This window comes from Mobula hypostoma, chromosome 3 (assembly GCF_963921235.1).
Source record: "Mobula hypostoma chromosome 3, sMobHyp1.1, whole genome shotgun sequence".
In the NCBI taxonomy this organism is placed as follows: Eukaryota; Metazoa; Chordata; class Chondrichthyes; order Myliobatiformes; family Myliobatidae; genus Mobula; species Mobula hypostoma.
In genome coordinates this window covers 1232459-1257217 of record NC_086099.1, presented here as the reverse complement: position 1 = coordinate 1257217, position 24759 = coordinate 1232459, and the positions used below count along the sequence as shown (strand labels likewise).

Genomic DNA, 24759 nt, shown 5'->3' with positions numbered 1-24759 from the left:
TTCTACTCAGTGCTGAAGTGGCTGGTCTGCGGGATTGGGATAGTGTCCTCGCTTCCTGGGTCGGGGAGCCGGCGGTTGGAATCACTCTGCGGGCCGAAGATATCACTTTCCCATCGGTGAGTATTGAGACCGATCCCGAGCGGGGAGATCTGATGTTGGCCGTGAGCCCCGAACTGAGGGCCAATTACTCATTTATTTTCCAGTTATCTGGGTTCCTCAAAAATGCGTAGACATCACTTAATCTGCATTGAACGATCCAAACCAGGAGCCCAGGCTGTCTATTTCCGCAGAAATTAAATGGAAGTCCCGCTAACAGGTCACGTGAGCTTGTTTAACTCAGCTCTGCCCCGCCCTCCACTTTGTGACGCAAGATCACATAGCGTGTGCTTACAGTCCCCCAGTTGGGTGGTGATGCTTCCTCCATGTAGTGTTGGGGAATCTGATGCTGGCCACTGAGTCCCGTTAACTTCCCCCAACTCGCCTCGCTTCCTGAGGCTCCTCGCATTTGTCCTTTGAGCTTTATGGCTGTTGTGTCTTCTCCCCGATTGGGGTGGGTGAAAAAAGGAGAACGTCCCAGATTGTGGCGATCTTTGATTTCACTGCCTGCTTTACTGAGGGACTGGGAAGTCTAGAAGGGAGAATGGTTTCTGTGATGTGCTGATCTGTATCCAAAGGTCTCTGCCGTACCTCGCAGTCACGGGCAGAGTAGTTACCATGCAAAGCGTGAAGAAATTTGGCCTGTCCGCTAAAATCTTCACTAATTTTTATAGATGCACCGTAGAAAGCATTCTTCTCGGGTGCATCACAACCTGGTATGGAAGTTGTCCTGTCCAAGACCGAAAGAAGCTGCAGAAGATCGTGAACACGGCGCAGCACATTACACAAACCAATCTTCCGTCCGTGGACTCACTTTACACCGCACGCTGTCGGAGCAGTGCTGCCAGGATAATCAAGGACACGACCCACCCAGCCAACACACTTTTTGTCTCTGTTCCCTCCGGGAGAAAGCTCAGGACTTAAAGACTCGTACGGCCAGATTTGAGAACAGCTTCTTTCCAACTGTGGTAAGACTGCGGAACGGATCCTGACCCAGATCTGGGCCGTACCCTCCACATATCCGGACCTGCCTCTCGGTTTTTTTGCACTATCTTACTTTCCATTTTCTATTTATGATTTATAATTTAAATTTTTAATGTTTACTAATTTTAACTATTTTTAATACTGTACTTCAGTGTCTGTGTCCTGCACTTGGGTCCGTTCCCAGCCACCTCCCTATGACACCATGAACCTCCACATCCAAGGCATCATCCTCCACAACTTCTCTCATCTCCAACAACCAAACACACCTTCATCTCCACCCTCCCTCCGCCAACACTCTGCTTTCCACAGAGATTTCCCTGTCCATTCGCCCCTCCCCGCTAATCTCTTTCTTGGAACATGTCCTCCCAAGCGAGGGAAGTGCTACACGTTCCCATTTACTTCCTCCCTCAGCTCCATTCCGGATCACCATCAGCCCTTACAGGTGAGGCAACACTTCACCTGCGGGTCTGTTGGGTTCATCTCTCAGTGCGACCTCCCGTACATCAGTGAGGCCCGAAGTAGACTGGGAGACGGCTTTATCAACCACAATCCTTCCGTCGGAAACGAACTACCAACCATTTAAAATCCACTCCTCATCCCAATTTTGACGCCGGTTCACTGTTCTACTGACAAGATGAGGCCACTCTCTGGTTGGAGGAACAACACCTCATATTGCATCTGAGTCATCGCCAACTTGATGTCACGAGCATCGATTTCTTTAACTTCCACCTCAACTTTCTCTTTTCCCTCTCCCATTCTGTCCTCCTTCCTCGCTTCTCCTCCACTGCCTCATATTTCTGTCTGGTGCCTCCTCTTCTGCCCTTTCTCCCATGATCCCCTCTTGCATGCTGTCAGATTCCTACTTTTCAGCCCATTGCCTTTTCCAAGCAATTGAGAAATGGTTGGGCTTGTCGGTGTCGATGACGGAATTTTTATCAGTTTGAGCTGAGATAAAAAAAACAAAAATAATAAACATGCGATTCGATTGGAGTGAATGTAGAGGAGGGTCGACACGCAATTTGATCGGATGGAAATCGGGAAATGAGATGTCATTATCTTCCTTGAAGCAGAGGAGGCATCGGAGATTTCCGTAAAAAATTGTGCAATTATGAATGAGTTCTGTGGTGTTAAACAGTTCTCTGTATCATTTTTGTCTAATGCGATGGACAAGTACAAGCTTTATTGTAAGTTCGTGTAGACTTTCTTTTTGCTCATTTAATTTTTATGCAAAAGTCTGAAGTAACAAATGAGTTGCATTTTTGCCAGTTTGGTCTTGAATGTCTCCAGAACCTGTCCCGCTTTCTCAGACCGAAAAGGGTCTGGCGGTGACGAGAGCGGGAATATGGTGGAAAACTGAAAATAAAAGGTAGATTGAGTTTAATGATTGGTAGGGGTGGAGGTGGCGGGAAACGGGTGTCGGAGAGTCTGTTCCTGTGCTGTGTTTCTCTCGGGCTCTAAACCAGATTTACTCTCCCCGCTGCCACGTTCTCCGATGATAATTAATTCTGTAGAGTCAAGATCAAACACATTGCGACTGCCGCCGAGAAGAGCTCAGATAGTTGTATTCGGAATCGTTGTAATTACTTGGATCCAATCTGGCGATGGTGTTATAAAGGAATTCAATAACCTTCACCGATAACAAGATGATGAAGCTTCCGGAGATGGTGAGAAGTAAGATCACAGACATCCTCCTGATCTCCATCTGCGGGTCACTGCGGTTCTCCGCCTTGCTCTGACCCCTCAGCCCCTTCCGGACGCGACTCGCCACTAAAATGTGTCTGACTGTCAGAGCGTTGAACAGTAGTATTAACACGAACGGGAGTAATGGCGTTAGGACGGTGGAAAGCCGGTCATATCCCACCCACCCGGGCTCCGTATGTAGCCCGGTATTTCAATACAGTCCCAGAGTATATTGTCAACCACTGTCACAGGACGATATATAAAGAAGGGCGCATTATTAAAACAGAGCAGAACTCCGCTTGTTGTCAGAACCACAGCCGCAGTTTTCCCGGGGCAGTATTTCATTTTCCACTTTTGGCAACAAATGGCTACAAACCGATCAAACATAAAGCTGACAGTAAACCAGACAGAACTCTCTGTGGCTGCCTCTCCCAGGGAAGCGATCACACTGCACACGGGGGTGATGTCCAGGAAAGTCCCGGGGAAGTAATAATAACTGAGCCACCACAGTATCACCGCAAACACGATGGTCGGTAGATCCGCCGCTGCAGTGGCCACCAGGCAGCGAGTGGTGCCGGTGGAGAGGCCGCACTTTCCCCGGGACAGGATCACCATCCCACCAAATTCACTGGGAGAGAGCGAGTGAGTTACCGTCTGTCCGCTCCGTGGGTCCCGGGGCAAGGAGATCCGGTCACATCTGTTCACACTGTCCGGTACCCCTCAGCCCCGCCGTCTCCGACTTTGTCCATGGAGTTTCCAAAGCTCGTTGCAGATTTACTTCCCCCGTTCGCAGGCAGCGATCTCCTCCTCGGCTTCCGCCACACGGACCCGGCTCGGCTCGCTTATTTTAAATTCCCAGCTACTCGGTGCCGGAGGATTGGCATATTGCTCCTGTGGCTACTTTGTTTAAAAAGGTTTCTAAGAGTAAACCGAGCAATGATCGGCCTGTGAGTTTGACGTCAGTGGTGGGTAAATTAATGGAAAGTACTCTTAGAGATGGTATATATAATTATCCGGATAGACAGCCTCTGATTAGGAACAGTCAACATGGATTTGTGCATGGAAGGTCATGTTTGACAAATCTTATTGAATTTTTTGATGAGGTTACTAGGAAAGTTGACGAGGGTAAACCGGTGGATGTTGCCTATATGGACTTCAGTAAGGCCTTTGTCAAGGTTCCACAGGGAAGGTTAGTAGGAAGGTTCAATCGTTAGGCATTAATATTGAAGTAGTAAAATGGATTCAGCAGTGGCTGGATGGGAGACGCCAGAGAGTAGTGGTGGATAACTCTGTGTGTCAGATTGGAGGACAGTGTGTAACGGTGTGCTTCAGGGATCTGCACTGGGTCCAACGTTGTTTGTCATATATATTAATGATCTGGATGATGGGGTGGTAAATTGGATTAGTAAGTATGAAGATGATACTAAGATAGGTAGCGTTGTGGATAATGAAGTAGGTTTTCAAAGATTGCAGAGAGATTTAGGCCAGTTAGAAGAGTGGGCTGAAAGATGGCAGATGGAGTTTAATGCTGAAAAATGTGAGGTGCTACATTTTGGTAGGACTAATCAAAATAGGACATACATGGTAAATGGTAGGGCTTTGAAGAATGCTGTAGAACAGAGGGATCTAGGAATAATGGTGCATAGTTCCCTGAAGGTGGAATCTCATGTGGATTGGGTGGTGAAGAAAGCTTTTGCTATGCTGGCCTTTATAAATCAGACCATTGAGTATCAGAGTTGGGATGTAATGTTAAAATTGTATAAGGCCAAATTTGGAGTATTGTGTACAGTTCTGGTCACCGAATTATAGGAAAGATGTCAATAAAATTGAGAGAGTACAGAAGAGATTTACTAAAATGTTGCCTGGGTTTCATCTCCTAAGTTACAGAGAAAGGTTGAACAGGTTAGGTCTTTATTCTTTGCAGCGTAGAAGGTTGAGGAGGGACTTGATAGAGGTTTTTAAAATTATGAGGGGGATTGATAGAGTTGACGTGGATAGGCTTTTTCCATTGAGAGTAGGGGAGATTCAAACAAGAGGACATGAGTTGAGAGTTAAAGGGCAAAAGTTTGGGGGTAACATAAGGGGGAACTTCTTTACTCAGAGAGTGGTGGCTGTGTGGAACGAGCTTCCAGCAGAAGTGGTTGAGGCAGGTTCGATGTTGTCGTTTAAAGTTAAATTGGATAGATATATGGACAGGAAAGGAATAGAAGGTTATGGGCTGAGTGCAGGTCGGTTGGACTAGGTGAGAGTAAGCGTTCAGCACGGATTAGAAGGGCCGAGATGGCCTGTTTCCGTGTTGTAATTGTTATATGGTTATATATGGTTATACTCTTCGCCGCGGTTCCTTCACACTGTCAGGGGATCGGATCAGAAAGTTCCCATGTTGGTTTTATTTCATATTCTCCCTGACCCGCTCCGAATGACTACGGCATAATTCTACATGCTCCGGTGCTGATGGCCCCGGAGTGGAGTGTCGCCTGTAACTTACCCCATCTGACCTGTATTGGACCCCGCTGTGTCGGCTCTGAACTCTCTCTTCACTCCATCGATATCAGAGCGTGGAAACAAACCCCGGGAAACAAAAACGCACAGACACCCTTATTTAATTTTTCCAAACTCCCGAATTTCTCGGCATCTTACACAGAGTTGGCGGCATTTTCAGGATATAAATGTACATTTTTTGTTAATAACAGACTTGGGAATGTTGATTTGGTCCCTGAGCTAAATTGTTGACACAGTCTGGGAACGACTGGGCTCCGAGCACCAGTCCCTACAATACCGACTGGGACATCCTGCAGGCCCAGGAAGGGTCTGGTTATTCCTTGTATTTAAACACACAGACACCAGGAACAGGAGCAGGCCACTCGGCTCCTCTAGCACGTCCTGTCATTCAATAAGACCCCGGGCCCCCAACACCCCTCCTATCCCCACTTTGCCCGGACCATTGGCCCCGCTTGCAGGGCAACAGTCTGCCGGTGTTTGGCCCCCAATGTGGTGAATCCCTCTGCTCTCCACTACCGTGGGCTCAGACATTTCCACAGATGAGCCCCTCCTGTCCCCACCGGGACAAACATCCTGTCCGCCCCCTCTCTCACCGTCTTCATCCTTTCAGTAAAATCCCCCCTCCCAACCCGGGGAGCCGGCATCAAACTGATGGGCCGAGTGGTCTCCTCCTACCTCTCGGTGATACATCAGACTCCGGCCGCAGGAGACGCTTCACAAACGCCCCAATTTCCCTCGGAGGGAAATGGAAATAAATCAGAAATCGGGACATTTACTTTGGGGGAGTTCAGTGAAGCAGCGGGAGATGTCAGCGGGGTAACGCCCTCTCGGCTACTCCGCCTCCGCTATTGGCCGTAAATAGTGATTGACATCGCCTCGGGCCAATGACTACAGCGCAGCAGAGGTTGGGGTGGAGGGGTCTCGTGGTCGGTGGCTCAGCCGTTAAACTGTTTGAGCGCGAGGATAGCAGCGCGTGTGTGACGTCAGGTACGCGCGAGGGGAAACCATGTGTGACGTCAGGCGCGTGGGTGCGCGCTTGTATTTAAAAACACCTGAATGGACGTTTCTTATCATTTCAGAGGGACAACAACATTAATGACGGGTTTCATCACTGAATCCAGTGTTGTGAGATGTCAAGTCCCCTGTTATGTGACCGGCTGTGCCGTGTTGGTGGTGGAGTGGGCAGCGGGGTGTTTGTCTCAACTTGGGTCACAAGTTTCGAGTACAGGAGCAGGGAGGTACTACTGCAGTTGTACAAGGCCTTGGTGAGACCACACCTGGAGTATTGTGTGCAGTTTTGGTCCCCTAATCTGAGGAAAGACATCTTTGCCATAGAGGGAGTACAAAGAAGGTTCACCAGATTGATTCCTGGGATGGCAGGTCTTTCATATGAAGAAAGACTGGATGAACTGGGCTTGTACTCGTTGGAATTTAGAAGATTGAGGGGGGATCTGATTGAAACGTATAAGATCCTAAAGGGATTGGACAGGCTAGATGCAGGAAGATTGTTCCCGATGTTGGGGAGGTCTAGAACGAGGGGTCACAGTTTGAGGATAGAGGGGAAGCCTTTTAGGACCGAGGTTAGGAAAAACTTCTTCACACAGAGAGTGGTGAATCTGTGGAATTCTCTGCCACAGCAAACTGTTGAGGCCAGTTCATTAGCTATGTTTAAAAGGAAGTTAGATATGGCCCTTGTGGCTACAGGGGTCAGGGGGTATGGAGGGAAGGCTGGGTTCTGAGTTGGATGATCAGCCATGATCATAATAAATGGCGGTGCAGGCTCGAAGGGCCGAATGGCCTACTCCTGCACCTATTTTCTATGTTTCTATGTTTCTATGTAACACCAGAATTGCCAGCGGGGTCCACACACAGTGTATTAGTCAACAGGAAACCTCTCGTCCCTGCAGTCTTTGTCTCCTGGTAAACTCAACACCCTGACAATGTGGACCATAGCTACCCCTTCCTCTTTAAGTCAGTTATTCATTCAGACAGCTGATGACTGAGCGGTATTATATTTGCTGGTCATTAAAGTTCGCCCAGATTTGTTTGGATGGATTTGATGTGGAGTTCGGGGGTGTCACAGTGAAAGGGCGGCAAGGCTGAACTCTCTCCGTTGTCCAAACAGTCTTTCCAGCTGAGGCAGCAATTCACAATTTACTTCCTCTGACATTTCATTCCTCTCAAACACAAACAAGCTTTCCATAAGCCCACTGACTCTCATAACTACCTCAACAGTACCTCTTCCCACCCCGCCACATACAAAAATGCCATTCCCTATTCCCAGTTCCTCCATCTCCGCTGCATCTGCTCCCAGGATGAAGCTTTTCATTCCACGACATCTCAAATGTCCTCTTTCTTTAAGGATTGTAGTTTCCCTTCTACCGTCATCAATTATGCCCTCACCCACATCTCCTCCATTTCCCGCACTTCGGCCCTCACCCCATCCTCCCGCCACCACAACAGGGACAGAGTTCCCCTTGTCCTCACCTACTACCCCACCAGCCTCCGGATCCAGCACATTATCCTCTGCAACTTCCGCCACCTTCAACAGGACCCCACCACTAAGCACATCTTTCCCTCTCCACTTTCCACAAGAATTGGTCCCTCCGCGACTCCCTGGTCCACACGTCCCTCCCCACGGATCTCCCAGCTGGCACTTATCCCTGAAAGCGTACGTGCTACACCTGTCCCTACACCTCCTCTCTTGCCACCATTCAGGGCCCCAAACAGTCCTTCCAGGTGAGGCAACACTTCACTTGTGAGTCTGTTGGGGTCAACTATTGCATCCGGTGCTCCCGGTGCGGCCTCCTCCACATCGGTGAAACCTGACACAGATTGGGGGACCGCTTCATCAAGCACCTCCGCTCCATCCGCCACAACAGACAGGATCTTCCGGTTGCCACCCAGTTCAACTCTGCTTCCCACTCCCATTCTGATATGTCCATACATGGCCTCCTCTACTGCCATGATGAGGCTAAACTCAGGTTGGAGGAGCAACACCTCATATACCGTCCAGGTGGTCTCCAGCCCCTTGGTATTGTCACGTACCCCTTGACAGGGATTAAGAAACCAGCAGAAATAGAAACCACTTTGGAGTCCAGTATTGCTATAGAACGTAGAACATAGAATAGTACAGCACAGTACAGGCCCTTCGGCCCACAATGTTGTGCCGACCCTCAAACCCTGCCTCCCATATAAGCCCCCACCTTAGATTCCTCCATATACCTGTCTAGTAGTCTCTTAAACTTCACGAGTGTATCTGCCTCCACCACTGACTCAGGCAGTGCATTCCACGCACCAACCACTCTCTGAGTAAAAAACCTTCCTCTAATATCCCCCTTGAACTTCCCACCCCTTACCTTAAACCCATCTCCTCTTGTATTGAGCAGTGGTGCCCTGGGGAAGAGGTGCTGGCTATCCACTCGATCTATTCCTCTTATTATTAGATGGGTTACACTTGAACCACAGGGGGACCAATATCCCTTCAGGGAGGTTTGTTAGTGCTATTGGGGAGGCCTTAAACTAGATTTGCAGGGGGATGGGAATCAGAGTGCCAGAGCTGACAGTGTGGCTGGGGTGAAAATAAATGATGTTGAAAGTTTAAGCAAATCTGCTGATAGAAAGGTTGTGAGTGGTGGTAAAAATCTTCTGAGGTGTATATATTTCAATGCCAGGAGTATTGCGGGGAAGGCGGATGAGTTGAGGGCGTGGATTGACACGTGGAATTATGATGTTGTAGCAATTAGTGAAACTTGGCTACAGGAGGGGCAGGACTGGCAGCTTAATATTCCAGGGTTCCGATGTTTCAGATGTGATCGAGGCAGAGGAATGAAAGGTGGGGGAGTAGCATTGCTTGTCAGGGAAAATATTACAGCTGTGCTCAGGCAGGACAGATTAGAGGGCTTGTCTACTGAGTCCTTATGGGTGGAGCTGAGAAACAGGAAAGGTATGGCCACATTAGTGGGATTGTATTACAGACCACCCAATAGTCAACGAGACTTGGAAGAGCAAATCTGCAGAGAGATAGCAGGCAACTGCAGGAAACATAAAGTTGTGGTGGTAGGGGATTTTAATTTTCCATACATTGATTGGGACTCCCATACTGTTACGGGTCTAGATGCTTTAGAGTTTGTAAAATGTGTCCAGGAAAGTTTTCTAAATCAGTCTATAGAGGGACCAACTAGAGGGGATGCAATATTGGATCTCCTGTTAGGAAACGAATTAGGGCAAGTGACAGAAGTCTGTGTAGGGGAGCACTTTGGTTCCAAAGATCATAACACCATTAGTTTCAATTTGATCATGGACAAGGATAGATCTGGTCCTAGAGTTGAGGTTCTGAACTGGAAGAAGGCCAAATTTGAAGAAATGAGAAAGGATCTAAAAAGCGTGGATTGGGACAGGTTGTTCACTGGCAAAGATGTGATTGGTAGGTGAGAAGCCTTCAAAGGGGAAATTTTGACAGTGCAGAGTTTGTATGTTCCTGTCAGGATTAAAGGCAAATTGAATTGGAATAAGGAACCTTGGTTCTCAAGGGATATTGCAACTCTGATAAAGAAGAAGAGGGAGTTGTATGAAATGTATAGGAAACAGGAGGTAAATCAGGTGCTTGAGGAGTAGAAGAAGTGCAAGAAAATACTTAAGAAAGAAATCAGGAGGGCAAAAAGAAGACATGAGGTTGCCTTGGCAGTCAAAGTGAAGGATAATCCAAAGAGCTTTTACAAGTATATTAAGAGCAAAAGGATTGTAAAGGATAAAATTGGTCCTCTTGAAGATCAGAGTGGTCGGCTTTGTGCGGAACCAAAGGAAATGGGGGAGATCTTAAATAGGTTTTTTGCATCTGTATTTACTAAGGAAGCTGGTATGAAATCTATGGAATTGAGGGAATCAAGTAGTGAGACCATGGAAACTGTACAGATTGAAAAGGAGGAGGTCCTTGCTGTCTTGAGGAAAATTAAAGTGGATAAATCCCCGGGACCTGACAGAGTGTTCCCTCGGACCTTGAAGGAGACTCGTGTTGAAATTGCAGGGGCCCTGGCAGAAATCTTTAAAATGTCGCTGTCTACGGGTGAAGTGCTGGAGGATTGGAGAGTGGCTCATGTTGTTCCGTTGTTTAAAAAAGGATCGAAAAGTAATCCGGGAAAATATAGGCCGGTGAGTTTAACGTCAGTAGTAGGTAAGTTATTGGAGGGAGTACTAAGAGACAGAATCTACAAGCATTTGGATAGACAGGGGCTTATTAGGGAGAGTCAACATGGCTTTGTGCGTGGCAGGTCATGTTTGATCAATCTGTTGGATTTTTTCGAGGAGGTTACCAGGAAAGTGGATGAAGGGAAGGCAGTGGATATTGTCTACATGGACTTCAGTAAGGCCTTTGACAAGGTCCCGCATGGGAGGTTAGTTAGGAAAATTCAGTCACTAGGTATACGTGGAGAGGTGGTAAATTGGATTAGACATTGGCTCGATGGAAGAAGCCAGAGAGTGGTGGTAGAGAATTGCTTCTCTGAGTGGAGGCCTGTGACTAGTGGTGTGCCACAGGGATCAGTGCTGGGTCCATTGTTATTTATCATCTATATCAATGATCTGGCCTTTATTAATCGAAGTATTGAGTATAAGAGCTGGAATGTTATGATGAGGTTGTATAAGGCATTGGTGAGGCCGAATCTAGAGTATTGTGTTCAGTTTTGGTCACTAAATTACAGGAAGGATATAAATAAGGTTGAAAGAGTGCAGAGAAGGTTTACAAGGATGTTCCCGGGACTTGAGAAACTCAGTTACAGGGCAAGGTTGAATAAGTTAGGACTTTATTCCCTGGAGCGTAGAAGAATGAGGGGAGATTTGATAGAGGTATATCAAATTATGATGGGTATAGATAGAGTGAATGCAAGCAGGCTTTTTCCACTGAGGCAAGGGGAGAAAAAAACCAGAGGACATGGGTTAAGGGTGAGGGGGGAAAAGTTTAAAGGGAACATTAGGGGGGGGCTTCTTCACACAGAGAGTGGTGAAAGTATGGAATGAGCTGCCAGACGAGGTGGTAAATACGGGTTCTTTTTTAACATTTTAGAATAAATTGGACAGATACATGGATGGGAGGTGTATGGAGGGATATGGTCCGTGTGCAGGTCAGTGGGACTAGGCAGAAAATGGTTCGGCACAGCCAAGAAGGGCCAATAGTCTCTATGGTTCTATGGTTCTATTATCTTGTACGCCTCTATCATGTCTCCTCTCATTCTCCTTCTCTCCAAAGAGTAAAGCCCCAGCTCCCTTAATCTCTGATCATAATCTATACTCTCTAAACCAGGCAGTATCCTGGTAAATCTCCTCTGTACCCTATCCAGTGCTTCCACATCCTTCCTATAGTGAGGTGCCCAGAACTGGACACAGTACTCCAAGTGTGGCCTAACCAGAGTTTTAGAGAGCTGCATCATTACATCGTGACTCTTAAACTCTATCCCTCGACTTATGAAAGCTAACACCCCATAAGCTTTCTTAACTACCCTATCCACCTGTGAGGCCACTTTCAGGGATCTGTGGACATGTACCCCGAGATCCCTCTGCTCCTCCACACTACCAAGTATCCTGCCATTTACTTTGTACTCTGCCTTGGAGTTTGTCCTTCCAAAGTGTACCACCTCACACTTCTCTGGGTTGAACTCCATCTGCCACTTCTCAGCCCACTCCTGCATCCTATGAATGTCTCTCTGCAATCTTCGACAATCCTCCACACTATCTACAACACCACCAACCTTTGTGTCGTCTGCAAACTTGCCAACCCACCCTTCTAGCCTCACATCCAGGTCGTTAATAAAAATCATGAAAATTAGAGGTCCCAGAACAGATTCTTGTGGGACACCACTAGTCACAATCTTCCAATCTGAATGTACTCCCTCCACCACCACCCTCTGCCTTCTGCAGGCAATCCAATTCTGAATCCACCTGGCCAAACTTCCCTGGATTCCATGCCTTCTAACTTTCTGAATAAGCCTACCGTGTGGAACCTTGTCAAATGCCTTACTAAAATCCATATAGATCACATCCACTGCACTACCCTCATCTATATGCCTGGTCACCTCCTCAAAGTACTCTATCAGGCTTGTTGGACACGATCTGCCCTTCACAAAGCCATGCTGACTGTCCCTGATCAGACCATGATTCTCCAAATGCCTATAGATCCGATCTCTAAGAATCTTTCCCAACAGCTTTCCCACCACAGACGTAAGGCTCACTGGTTTATAATTACCCGGACTATCCCTACTACCTTATTTGAACAAGGGGACAACATTCGCCTCCCTCCAATCATCCGGTACCATTCCCATGGACAACGAGGACATACAGGTCCTAGCCAGAGGCTCAGCAATCTCTGCTATCGCCTCGTGGAGCAGCCTGGGGAATATTCCGTCGGGCCCCGGCGACTTTTCTGTCCTAATGTATTTTAACAACTCCAACACCTCCTCTCCCTTAATATCAACATGCTCCAGGACATCAATCTCACTCATATTGTCCTCACCATCATCAAGTTCCCTCTCATTGGTGAATACCGAAGAGAAGTATTCATTGAGGACCTCGCTCAATTCCACAGCCTCCAGGCACTTCTTCCCACCTTTGTCTCTAATCGGTCCTACCTTCACTCCTGTCATCCTTTTTTTCTTCACATAATTGAAGAATACCTTGGGGTTTTCCTTTACCCTACTCGCCAAGTCCTCCTTATGCCCCCTTCTTGCTCTTCTCAGCCCTTTCTTAAGCTCCTTTCTTGCTTCCCTATATTCCTCAATAGACCCATCTGATCCTTGCTTCCTAAACCTCATGTGTGCTGCCTTCTTCCACCTGACTAGATTTTCAACCTCATTGTCACCCATAGTTCCTTCACCCTACCATTCTTTATCTTCCTCAATGGGAGAAATTTATCCCTAACATCCCGCAAGAGATCTCTAAACACAGACCACATGTCCATGGTACATTTCCCTGCAAAAACATCATCCCAATTCACGCCCACAAGTTCTAGCCTTATAGCCTCATAATTTGCCTTTCCCCAATTAAAAGTGTTCCTGTCCTCTCTGATTCAATCCTTTTCCATGATAATGCTAAAGGCCAGGAAGCGGTGGTCACTGTCCCCCAGATGCTCACCCACTGAGAGATCTGTGACCTGACCCGGTTCATTACCTAGTACTAGATGTAGTATAGCAATACCCCTGGTCGGTCTGTCCACATACTGTGAGAGGAATCCATCCTGGACACACTTAACAAACTGTGCCCCATCTAAACGCTTGGAACTAATCGGGTGCCAATCAATATTAGGGAAGTTAAAGTCACCCATGATAACAACCCTGTTATTTTTGCACCTTTCCAAAATCTGCCTCCCAATCTGCTCCTCTGTATCTCTGCTGCTATCAGGGGGCCTATAGAATACCCCCAATAGAGTAACTGTTCCCTTCCTGTTCCTGACTTCCACCCATATTCACTCAAAAGAGGATCCTGCTACATTACCCACCCTTTCTGTAGCTGTAATAGTATCCCTGACCAGTAATGCCACCCCTCCTCCCCTTTTTCCGCCCTCTCTATCCCTTTTAAAGCACTGAAATCCAGGAATATTGAGAATCCATTCCTGCCCTGGTGCCAGCCAAGTCTCTGTAATGGCCACTACATCATAATTCCATGTATGTATCCAAGCTCTCAGCTCATCACCTTTGTTCCTGATGCTTCTTGCATTGAGGTACACACATTTCAGCCCTTCTCCCTTACTGTCTTTACACCGTTTATTCTGCTTTTCTTTCCTCAAAGCCTCTCTGTATGTTAGATCTGGCTTTACTCCATGCACTTCTTTCACTGCTCTATCGCTCTGGGTCCCATCCCCCTCGCAAATTAGTTTAAACCCTCCTGAACCATGCTAGCAAACCTACCTGCAAGGATATTGCTCCCCCTCAAGTTCAGGTGCAACCCATTCAATCTGTACAGGTCCCACCTTCCCCAGAAGAGATCCCAATGATCTAGAAATCTAAAACCCTGCTCCCTGCACCAACTCCTCAGCCATGCATTCAACTGCCATCTCCTCCAATTCTTACCATCTCTGTCACGTAGCACTGGGTAGCAATCCAGAGAACGCCACCCTTGAGGTCCTGTTCTTCAGCCTTCTGCCTAGTTCCCGAAACTCACACTTCAGGACTTTATCCCTCTTCCTGCCTATGTCGTTGGTCCCAACATGTATCACGACTTCTGGAAACTCTGAGTCAGAAGGGTTCTCTCCAGTTGATGCTCTGAATCCTCGGGCTGGTTCACTTGTTGCTGTTCCCTCGTTTTCAGTCATGGTTTCTTCCAGTTGTGGGTTTTTCTTCCAATAAATTTCTCACCGCAGGTCAAACTTTAACATGAAAAGTAATGAAGCACATTAACAATACAAAGGAGAATATTCCTGCTCAAAGTTCCTAAACAAAAAACTCACTGAAATTTAAACTTGAAGAAAAATATAACAATCTCAATGAACAAATATGTAATTGTCCCTCACAAGTCACAAAACCTGATATGGGATATGGTAAGACATAAGACAGAGGAACAGAATTAGGTGATTCAGTCCATCGAGTCTGCTCCACCACTCAACCATGGCCAAGATTTATTCCAGCACCATATTCCTGCCTTCCTCCTGTAACCTTGAAGCTACTGAGCAATCATGAATATATTAATCTCTGTCATAAATATACCCAAATGGCAGCCTCATCCACCCTCTGTGGCAACAAATTCCACAGATTAGCCACCCTTTGACCAAAGAAATTTTCCTCATCTCAGTTTTAAAGAAAAGCTTCTGTATTCTGAGACTGTGCTCACAGATCCCAGACTCTCCATCTAATGGAAATATCCTCTCCACATCCACTCTGTCCAGGCTTTTCAGTATCTGGTACGTTTACTTAACCATACATTCACCCACCACCATTGTCCCTCTGAACTCCTTAGAGCACAGGCCGAGAGCCATTGACTAACACACAGTTGACAGTGAGGGGGAAACTCCAAACTTGGTTTGACCACTGAATCCCTTGCATCCAATTCTGCTGCTGCAAACATTTAATGACCACCTCTCCCCGTGAAGGATGGAATGGGATCTCATTCTCTCCCGAGATTAGCAGTTATTGGTTCCAAAGGAACTCCAGAAACAAACACCTGAGTGCAGACCAGAAATACTCGGCTCAATATCTCATACGCTTGAGTAGCTTGATCCCCAGATTCATTTTACCTGGGTCAAAATCTGTGATATCCCCGGACCCAAGCTCACAGGGTCACACAGCTGAACCTGACACTTACCGACCCGGGAAACCTCACACATCATCCCCACATCAGGGATTCCCCCACAACCAATGTGCAGCTGCCTCAGATTTCTGATTCATTGTGGCAGGAGGAACATCCAGCCCCATCTGCAGAAGAAGTGACCTGGGCTAAATCCCAAATACTGACAGTTCCATATTCCTGGAGTCTACATCAGAATGAGAATCAGGTTTAATATCACTGGCATGCGACATGAAATTTGTTAACTTAGCAGCAGCAGTTCAATGCAATACATAATCTGGCATAGATAATAATATTAAATTATAAACATAATAAATAAACAAGTAAATCAATTATGTGTAATGAATAGATGATTAAAAATTGTGTAAAAACAGAAAAGCTGTATATTAAAAAACTTAGGTAGTGTCCAAAGCTTTCAAAATCCATTTAGGAATCGGATGGCAGAGGGGAAGAAGCTGTTCCTGAATCGCTGAGTGTGTGCCTTCAGGTTTCTGTACCTCCTACCTGATGGTAACAGTGAGAAAAGGGCATGCCCTGGGTGCTGGAGATCCTTAATAATGGACGCTGCCTTTCTGAGATGGCCTCCATACTTTGTAGGCTGGTACCAAAGATGGAACTGACTAGATTTACAACCTTCTGCAGCTTCTTACTGTCTTGTGCAGTTGCCCCTCTGTACTAGACAGTGATTCAGCTGCCCACGGTGCATCTATAGAAGTTGCATCATCCCAGGATAATAGCCCAAGCAGCAATTCTCCCAGGACTCTTTGTTCCCGGTAACATGCTGCAGTCTCTCTGCCATTCAGAGTTCAAAAACATCAGCCTATGGCAGAACGTGAACCTGATGATCCTCTACCTGGGCCAATGATAGGGTTGGAAAACCTGGGCGTGGGTCACTAGATACCGGTGATGCATTTCACACCGTCTCCAGCAGCTAAACTGAACACATTTTATTATCTTATTGTTAAATGAGATCTTGCCCAGCACAACTGGCCATCACATTTCCTGTCAGCTAACAGGAATAAAATGCTTTTAATATAAAATTGAAAGTAAAGTGCTGGAAAATCGGTACATCAGATTGGATGTGTGTAAAGAGAAACTGTGGAAGACCCGTATCAGAACTGATCGATATGCTGAACGGTTCCAGCATTTTCTGTCTTTACTTTAAATGATGCACAACTATTGACTGATACAAGATGTTTCTGACGGCCTGAAAAAATGTAACACCCACATTCATTAGTTTTCTCTTTATTCCAACACAGGGATAATACGGTCGATACAGTTCGTGCTCACAACATCCTCCCCATCCCACAATCATCTGCTCCCGAGGCCACTAACTCTCAATGGGGGGAAGTGACCAGAGAGTGAAAAAAATGTGCCCCATTCCCTGCAGGCAGATCCTGCGGGCTGTTCCTGGCCACGCAGAAAGTGCCTCTCCAAACATGACCAAAACAGGAAATAACCGACTCAACTTTAAATGCTGAGAGTCTCTGTCTGACATAATTTAACACAGCGGCCATTTGGTAACATTAAACTAAAACTGTAGTGACTGTCTTTACCCGACCTCGTGCTGTATTCAATAAATCCTCCGGCAGTTCCAGGTAACAAACGCCGATTTCAGAAATGGCTCAGTGAGGCCGACAGTTCGGGAAAGTTAACGGGACTCACTGTCCAACATCAGACCTCCCGACTCCCCGATTGGAAACTGATCTCTCCCCAGGCTTCCCGCCCGAGGGGGCGAGGACCCTCTCTCTCTCCCGATCCCGCAGACGATCCACTTCAACAACGAACAGGGGGAAACCCGCCCATCCGGGGGCTGTGGGCATGCGCAGAGTGATTATTGCGCAATCCGAGCGGAGGGTCTTCCAGGGACCAAATTCCAGTGACCCACCAGTCTCCGTGGGGAAGAACAAACTTTCCCGTCACATCTACCCCCCCCCACCTCAAATGCATGGCCTCTTAGACATTTCAACCCTGGGAAAAAGTTATTGTCCATCTACTCTATCGATGTCTCTCATAATAAAAGACTATCCAGTCTCACCCCAGCCTGCGCGGCTCCGGAGAAAACGACCCAAATTTGTCCAGATTCTTCTTATAGCTCATGCCCTCTAAACCAGGCAGTATCCTGGTAAACCTCTTCTCACCCTCTCCAAAGCCCCGACATCCTTCCGAGAATGGGGCGACCCGAACTGTAGGAAATACTCCAGATGTGGTCTACCACGCTTTTTATAAAGCTGCAACATAACTTCCCGACTTTTGAACTCAATGTTTCAACTAAAACAAGCGCGCCATTTGCATGCTTAACCACCCGATCAATCTGTGCAGTCTCTTTCAGGGAGCGATGAACTTGGACTTCAAAATCCTTCTGCTCATCAACACTGTTCAGGGTTTTGCATTTAACAGTGTACTGTCTCATACATTCGACCTACCGAGCTGCCAATATGATCGTCACGAATCAAATCTCGCTGAGTTTTCTCAGGTCCTGTTGAATTTATTGGCAAGTGAGCAAGTACGGGAAGGTTCAGGTACAGAGAAACACTGACTTGTAGCAGTATCATAGGCAAGTACATTCAGATAACATACAGAACACAAATTATACAATTCTGTCAGTAAGAATAAAATATGTTTGCGTCATCCTGCTAACAGGACCACAACGACAGGGGCTGAGCGGTGGCTCATCTCAGACGATTCAGATGGGAAGGTCTCACAACCCGGACCGACCCCGGCAGTTTCTGTCAAGGAAGCGAGGCGAGGCCGCCAGTTCGGCAAAGTTCATCCCCTCCCCCTTCAGGTTTCACCGATCACCTTGTGTTTCCCTCTCCCTTCCCCACCCCCACCTTCTATTCTCCAGTCCTGCCGAAGGGTCTCCGCCCGTAACGTCAACTGTACTCTTTTCCTAGATGCTGCCTGGGCTGCTGAGTACCTCCAACATTTTGCGCGTGTTGCTCGCATTTCCAGCACATGCAAATTTTCTCTTGTTTGAGTTCGGGAAAGTTAACGGGACTCACAACCCAACATCTGACCACCCACCCACACTCCCCGCCCCCCGCTTGGGACCGGCTTCAACACTCACCAATGGAATGTCGTTGATATTGCCCCGCAGAGAATAATCCGGCCCCGCGCTCCCCGTCCCAGGGGGCGAGCATCCCCTCCCGATCTCACCGCCGAGCTACCACAGCAAAGAACGAAAAAAACACCGCCCATTCAGGACTGAGCATGCGCAACGTCGTTAGCGCGTCATCAGGGCGGTGGGCGGGGCCTCGGAAACAAACCTGCAACTGCTGCAGATCTGCGGTAAAACGGGGTCACGTGACGGGCGGAGGGTCTCCCACGTGACCCGGTGACTCCGCTCCTCGGCGCTCACACGCTGCCCGACCCACCAACGCATTTTCCACATTATTTCATATTTACACCAGATGCATGTTTAATTTTTCCCTCTGTATCTTCCCTGTCCCTCTCCCTCCACCCGCCCGGGTCAGAGTTACGGGTTGGAATCCCATCCCGGTTCGACACACAATTCAGACCCGAACCGGAATTGTCCGGTTTCATTTAAATTAGTCTATGTTTATAAATACTAATTTCTATTCACATTCCTCCGGCCTCACAGGACAGGAACACTGAAACATCAAGCGAGAAACAGCAGGAGGTGGCCATTCAGTCCCTCAAACCATTAAAAAGATACCTCTATACTTTATTGTCGCCAAACCATTGATACTAGAATGTACAATCATCACCGCGATATTTGATTCTGCGCTTCCCGCACCCTGGAGTACAAATCGATAGTAAATATTAAAAATTTAAATTATAAATCATAAATAGAAAGTAGAAAAGGGAAAGTAAGGTAGTGCAAAAAAACCGAGAGGCAGGTCAGGATATGTGGAGGGTAACGCCCAGATCCGGGTCAGGATCCGTTCAGCAGTCTTATCACAGTTGGAAAGAAGTTGTTCCCAAATCTGGCCGTATGAGTTTTCAAGCTCCTGAGCCTTCTCACGGAGGGAAGAGGGACGAAAAGTGTGTTGGCTGGTTGGGTTGTGTCCTTGATTATCCTGGCAGCACTGCTCTGACAGCGTGCGGTGTAAAGTGAGTCCAAGGACGGAAGATTGGTTTGTGTGATGTGCTGCACTGTGTTCACGATCTTCTGCAGCTTCTTCCGATCTTGAACAGGACAACTTCCATACCAGGTTGTGATGCACCCTAGAAGAATGCTTTCTACAGTGCATCTATAAAAATTAGTGAGGGAACAGGCTAAATTTCTTTAGTTTTCTCAGGAAGTAAAGGCGCTGGTGGGCCTTCTTGGCAGTGGACTCTGCTTGGTTGGACTAAGTCAAGTCATTTGTGATATTGACCCCGAGGAACCTAAAGCTTTTGACCTGTTCCACTTGCGCACCACCGATGTAAATGGGGTCGTGCGGTCCGCTACTCCTTCTTAAGTCAACAACCAATTGCTTCGTCTTGCTGACGTTGAGGGATAGGTTATTGTCTTCGCACCATGCCACCAGGTTCTTAATTTCCTCTCTGTACTCAAACTCATCATTACCCGAGATACGGCCTACAATTGTGGTGTCATCAGCAAACTTACATATTGTGTTCGATGTAAACTTGGCTACACAATCATGGGTGTACAGTGAGTACAGCAGGGGACTGAGTACACAGCCTTGTGGGGCACCGGTGCTCAGAGTGATTGTAGAGGAGAGCTTGTCCCCTAATTTTACAGCCTGGGTCCTGTCTGTAAGGAAGTTGAAGATCCAGCTGCAGATCTGAGTGCTAAGGCCCAGGTTCTGGACCTTAGGAATCAGTTTATTTGGAATGATGGTATTAAAGGCAGAGCTGTAGTCAAGGAAAAGGCGCCTTATGTATACTTTATTCTCCAGGTGTTCTAAGGAGGAATGTAGGGCCAGAGAGATGGCATCTGTCGTTGATCAGTCGCTCCGGTAGGCGAATTGCACAGCGTCGAGGTTGACCGCCAGGCTGTGGTTGATGTGTGCCATAGCCAATCTCTCGAAGCACTTCATAGCAATTGATGTCGGAGCCACAGGTCGATAGTCATTCAGGCATGCCTCCTTGCTCTTCTTTGGCACTGGGATTATTGTTGCCTTCTTAAAACATGAGGGGATCTTAGACTGAAGCAAGAAGCAGTTGAAGATGTCAGCAAACACTCCAGCTAGCTCCTTTGCACAGGCCCAGAGAACCCGTCCTGGGACGCCATCTGGGCCCGTTGCCTTCCTTGGATTTATCTTCAGGAAGGCCCTTCTAACGTCCTCCTCGGTGACGATGAATCTCGATGCCACCAGGTCCAGTTCATCCGGAGGGAGCGGGACACTCCTGTTCGAATCTTGCGTAAAATACGTTAAGTTCGTCAGGAAGAGAAGCGCCACAGTTATTGATATTCCCAGCCTTTTCTTTGCGCCCAGTGATCTCATTTAGACCATGCCTTTATAAGGGACTTGACCTCATAATTCATCCAAGGTTTCCGGTTAGGGAATACCCGGATCGTCTTGCAAAAGGTGCTTTTCTACATGGATGTACTACGGGTGGCACTGTGTTGTCAATTTTAATTGTGTGCTCTCCTGGAAGACAACAAAGCCCTTTAAACAAGTCCTCATACTCTTTCATCAAGTCACTGTAGTCTGACTCTGTGTCACTGTCCAGGACTAGTACTATTTTCACCAAATTCAGTCTCCCACAGGCAGATAGATCCAGTATTGACTGTACATTCTTTGACACCACCACAAATGAAAGCATGTGCACAATATTTTTGTGTGATACTTTTGCCAAACATGTTCCTTTAACTGAAATGTCTGCACTTGAATACCCAGTCACTTTTATATTTGTCTTATGTAACTTTGGTCTTGGTTTTAATGCATTTAACTCAGATTCTGCAAGGAAGTTTACTTGTGCTCCAGTATCAAGTTTAAACAGAATATTGTTATGGTGGCCAGTGCTATCATGTTTGCTGTTGTGTGTTGGGGCAGCAGGCTGAGGGTAGCAGACACCAACAGAATCAACAAACTCATTTGTAAGGCCAGTGATGTTGTGGGGATGGAACTGGACTCTCCGACGGTGGTGTCTGAAAAGAGGATGCTGTCTAAATTGCATGCCATCTTGGACAATGTCTCCCATCCACTACATAATGTCCTGGTTGGGCACAGGAGTACATTCAGCCAGAGACTCATTCCACCGAGATGCAACACAGAGCGTCATAGGAAGTCATTCCTGCCTGTGGCCATCAAACTTACAACTCCTCCCTTGGAGGGTCAGACACCCTGAGCCAATAGGCTGGTCCTGGACTTATTTCCTGGCATAATTTACATATTACTATTTAATTATTTATGGTTTTATATTGCCATATTTATACTCTATTCTTGTTGGGGCAACTGTAACGAAAATCAATTTCCCTCGGGATCAATAAAGTATGACTATGACTAATCTCTTGTGTCTCATATCTGCATTTGTAAGAGGATTGTACTTTGAGTTAGATACACATTCATATTGAGTACATTGTTTATGGGAGCTGCTTTCCGCATTAAAACGGCTGCTGAATTTTCTATACACACAAAAAAAAACTGAAGTATGGACATGAACCCAGTCAGTGGCGACGTAAGAGATTTTTTCTTGCTGGTGCTACGGAGGGGCAAAATGATTCAGTGATGGTGCTGAGGGATGCACGGGATGGCAAAATGTATTCGCAAGGCCAGACGCGTGGCGTTAAAAAGTCAGTTTCAAGCATTATGTGCCTACTATAAATACCTCTGTTGATTCACAAACAACAGCAATTGATAGATCTAATATAGAAGTGAACTGTTACAGTGTCAACGGCATCGGAGACAAGCTGGGCTACACGGAGCATAAACAAAAGAAACAAACAGAGCATCCGAGCAACAGCGGACAACGTGAATCACGCACAGATCCCGCAATCAGCGTCAAATGCGTGCTTTTCAACTGAAAAACACGACAGGAACCCACTGCTATTCTCATTACATAGACAGCAATGCTAAAAGATACACCGTTATTAAAGTCAAATAAGGCATACAACAGATGCAAGGCTTTACCAGGAGTTGGACAAATCGTACTCTGATCATGCAATACCTCAATTAATTGTATTTAAAACAAAAATCAACAGAATCACCGCTTGGAAGTCTAAGCAAAACCAATAGGCTTAATAGCGGTAAATGTAATATTTTAGGATTCGCAGGAAACATAGGGACTATGGGGTATCCACCACAAAATAATAATAATAATAATCAGCATTAGTCTTGGCCCAAATTTTTAAAAAATCAACTGCACTCACCACTAATGTTTTCAGAGAAGCACAATCCGTCTGTTGTTGTGATTGGTGGCGAAAGAATCAATGATTTTCTGGATGTCAAGTGCCTTGGTCCTCCGGCTGTTTATGGCCAACAGAGCCAAGTTGCTGTTCCGAGCATCTGCTGCTATTCCTTAAGTAGTTTTTGACGCGTCTGAGGCAAGAGAAACTTCATTTGCATGAGGACCTATACTGACCTATACACGCCTTCTTATCAATGACACACTGGGCGAGTGTCTGTTCAATGCTTTTAAGAAGCGACTCTGCGTCCAACCCTTCTGCTGGAGTGAAGTGCAAGAATTCTTCAAGCACTCTTTCGTTATTCAAATACCGCACCACCACTGATATTTGCTCCTTTTTACTCAAGTCTTTACTTTCATCCACCAGGATGGCAAAAGATCCAGCCTCCTTGTTTTCTGCACTTTTTTGACGTCTGACCATATCTGCCATAATACACATAATTTCATTTTGGATATCGTGATGGGTGTCTTTTGCATTTCCAGGATTGTCCTCTATTTTTTTAGCTACAGTCTTATCAAACTTCCCAATTACACTGAGCAACTCAACAAAGTTTCCCCTATTGCTATCATCATTCTCCCGGTGTTCTCGCTGGGCAATGCTTTGGCGCGCAGTATAGCGTAGGGACTCAACCACTGCTCTCATATACTCACGATTTTCTTAGACAATCTTTGCATGTCCTTTATCAAGCATATTTCCCAATCTTGAACCGTCTTGTTTTCTCAATCTGAATTCGGCCCATGCCTCCATCGCAAACTTATGAGCTGCACTTACATGGTGGGTTTTGAAGGCTGTTGTAGTTTTCCGTCAGTTGCGGTAACCGGTGACAGTGAAGGTAGACTCAGAATGGAACCCATGTCCTCCACACAGGAAATGCCTGCATGCGAAGCAGAACGTAGTATATTTTGTGATCGAATATTCCAGTCAGTCAAACCAGCCACGAATAAAATTCCTTTGCTGATTGCCAAACTCTTGCGAGCAGCGAAGGGTACTTTCTCAATGCTGGCCGATGGGGTCCTTCCTCAGGCTGCTGGCTAACATCGCTAACAGTATTCCCACTCGCACTGAGAGCAGCTTCATCCATGTTCTCTCACGAATCCCGCTCCATTTCTTGTTCCTCTACTTTGCCCTCACACTCCTTCGATGAACTGCTGTCGTCCTCATCCCCACTTACTTCTTTCTGCATGTCACTTTCAATTTAGACATGCTCAGACTGAGGCACCACTGATTCCTCTGGATGAGGTCGTTTTCTCACTAAAAATCGATCCATTTTTCACGCCGGCCAAAATAATGCATGTGCCAGGCCCACGCTAGCTTGTAAAAGCACAATGTGTGTACGTGGGGCATCCGTTAGTCTCGCGTGACCACGGATCTGCGCCTGGATGTATACTATCAATCTCTCGCATGAGTGAGAGTGAGTGACATCACCAACTTAAGTGATCTTAGATAGATCCCCCTCCCACTTTCAAATCTCTTACTAACTCTTCCTTCAGTTAGTCCTGACGAAGGGTCTCGGCCTGAAACGTCGACCGTACCTCTTCCTAGAGATGCTGCCTGGCCTGCTGCGTTCACCAGCAACTTTGATGTGTGTTGCTTGAATTTCCAGCATCTGCAGAATTCCTGTTGTTTAGATCAGCTTAACTGATCTGAGGACAGCAACGGCAAGACATTGATAACGAACGAATAAGCAGAAGTGTAGAGTGGATCTGACGGAGTTTATAACTTTATTGCTGCGTGGGTGCTATAGTAATTGGGGCGGTGTTTCACTAGATCAACTGGAGAAACAAGCTGTATTCAAAACTATACGAGAAAGCAAAGCAGCTGCAGTTAATTTCTTGGTGGTGTTATGGTAGGGCTATTGCAATCTCTGCTGGGGCTACAGCCCCACCTAGCACCACCTCAGCACCGCCCCT

At 46.7% G+C, this 24759-nt stretch overlaps 1 protein-coding gene across 1 annotated transcript in view; it reads right to left on the bottom strand.

Moving 5' to 3' along the window:
* LOC134343802 (zinc finger protein 235-like) overlaps positions 1-18727 on the bottom strand; it is a 44415-nt gene extending 25688 nt beyond the window's left edge. The window contains exons 1-2 of the mRNA XM_063042547.1: positions 18599-18727; positions 14319-14614 (exon numbers count right to left, since the gene is read on the bottom strand). The gene's annotated coding sequence lies outside the window, so the exon portion shown is untranslated. The remainder of the gene's footprint in view (positions 1-14318; positions 14615-18598) is intronic.
* Between the last annotated feature and the right edge of the window lie 6032 nt (positions 18728-24759).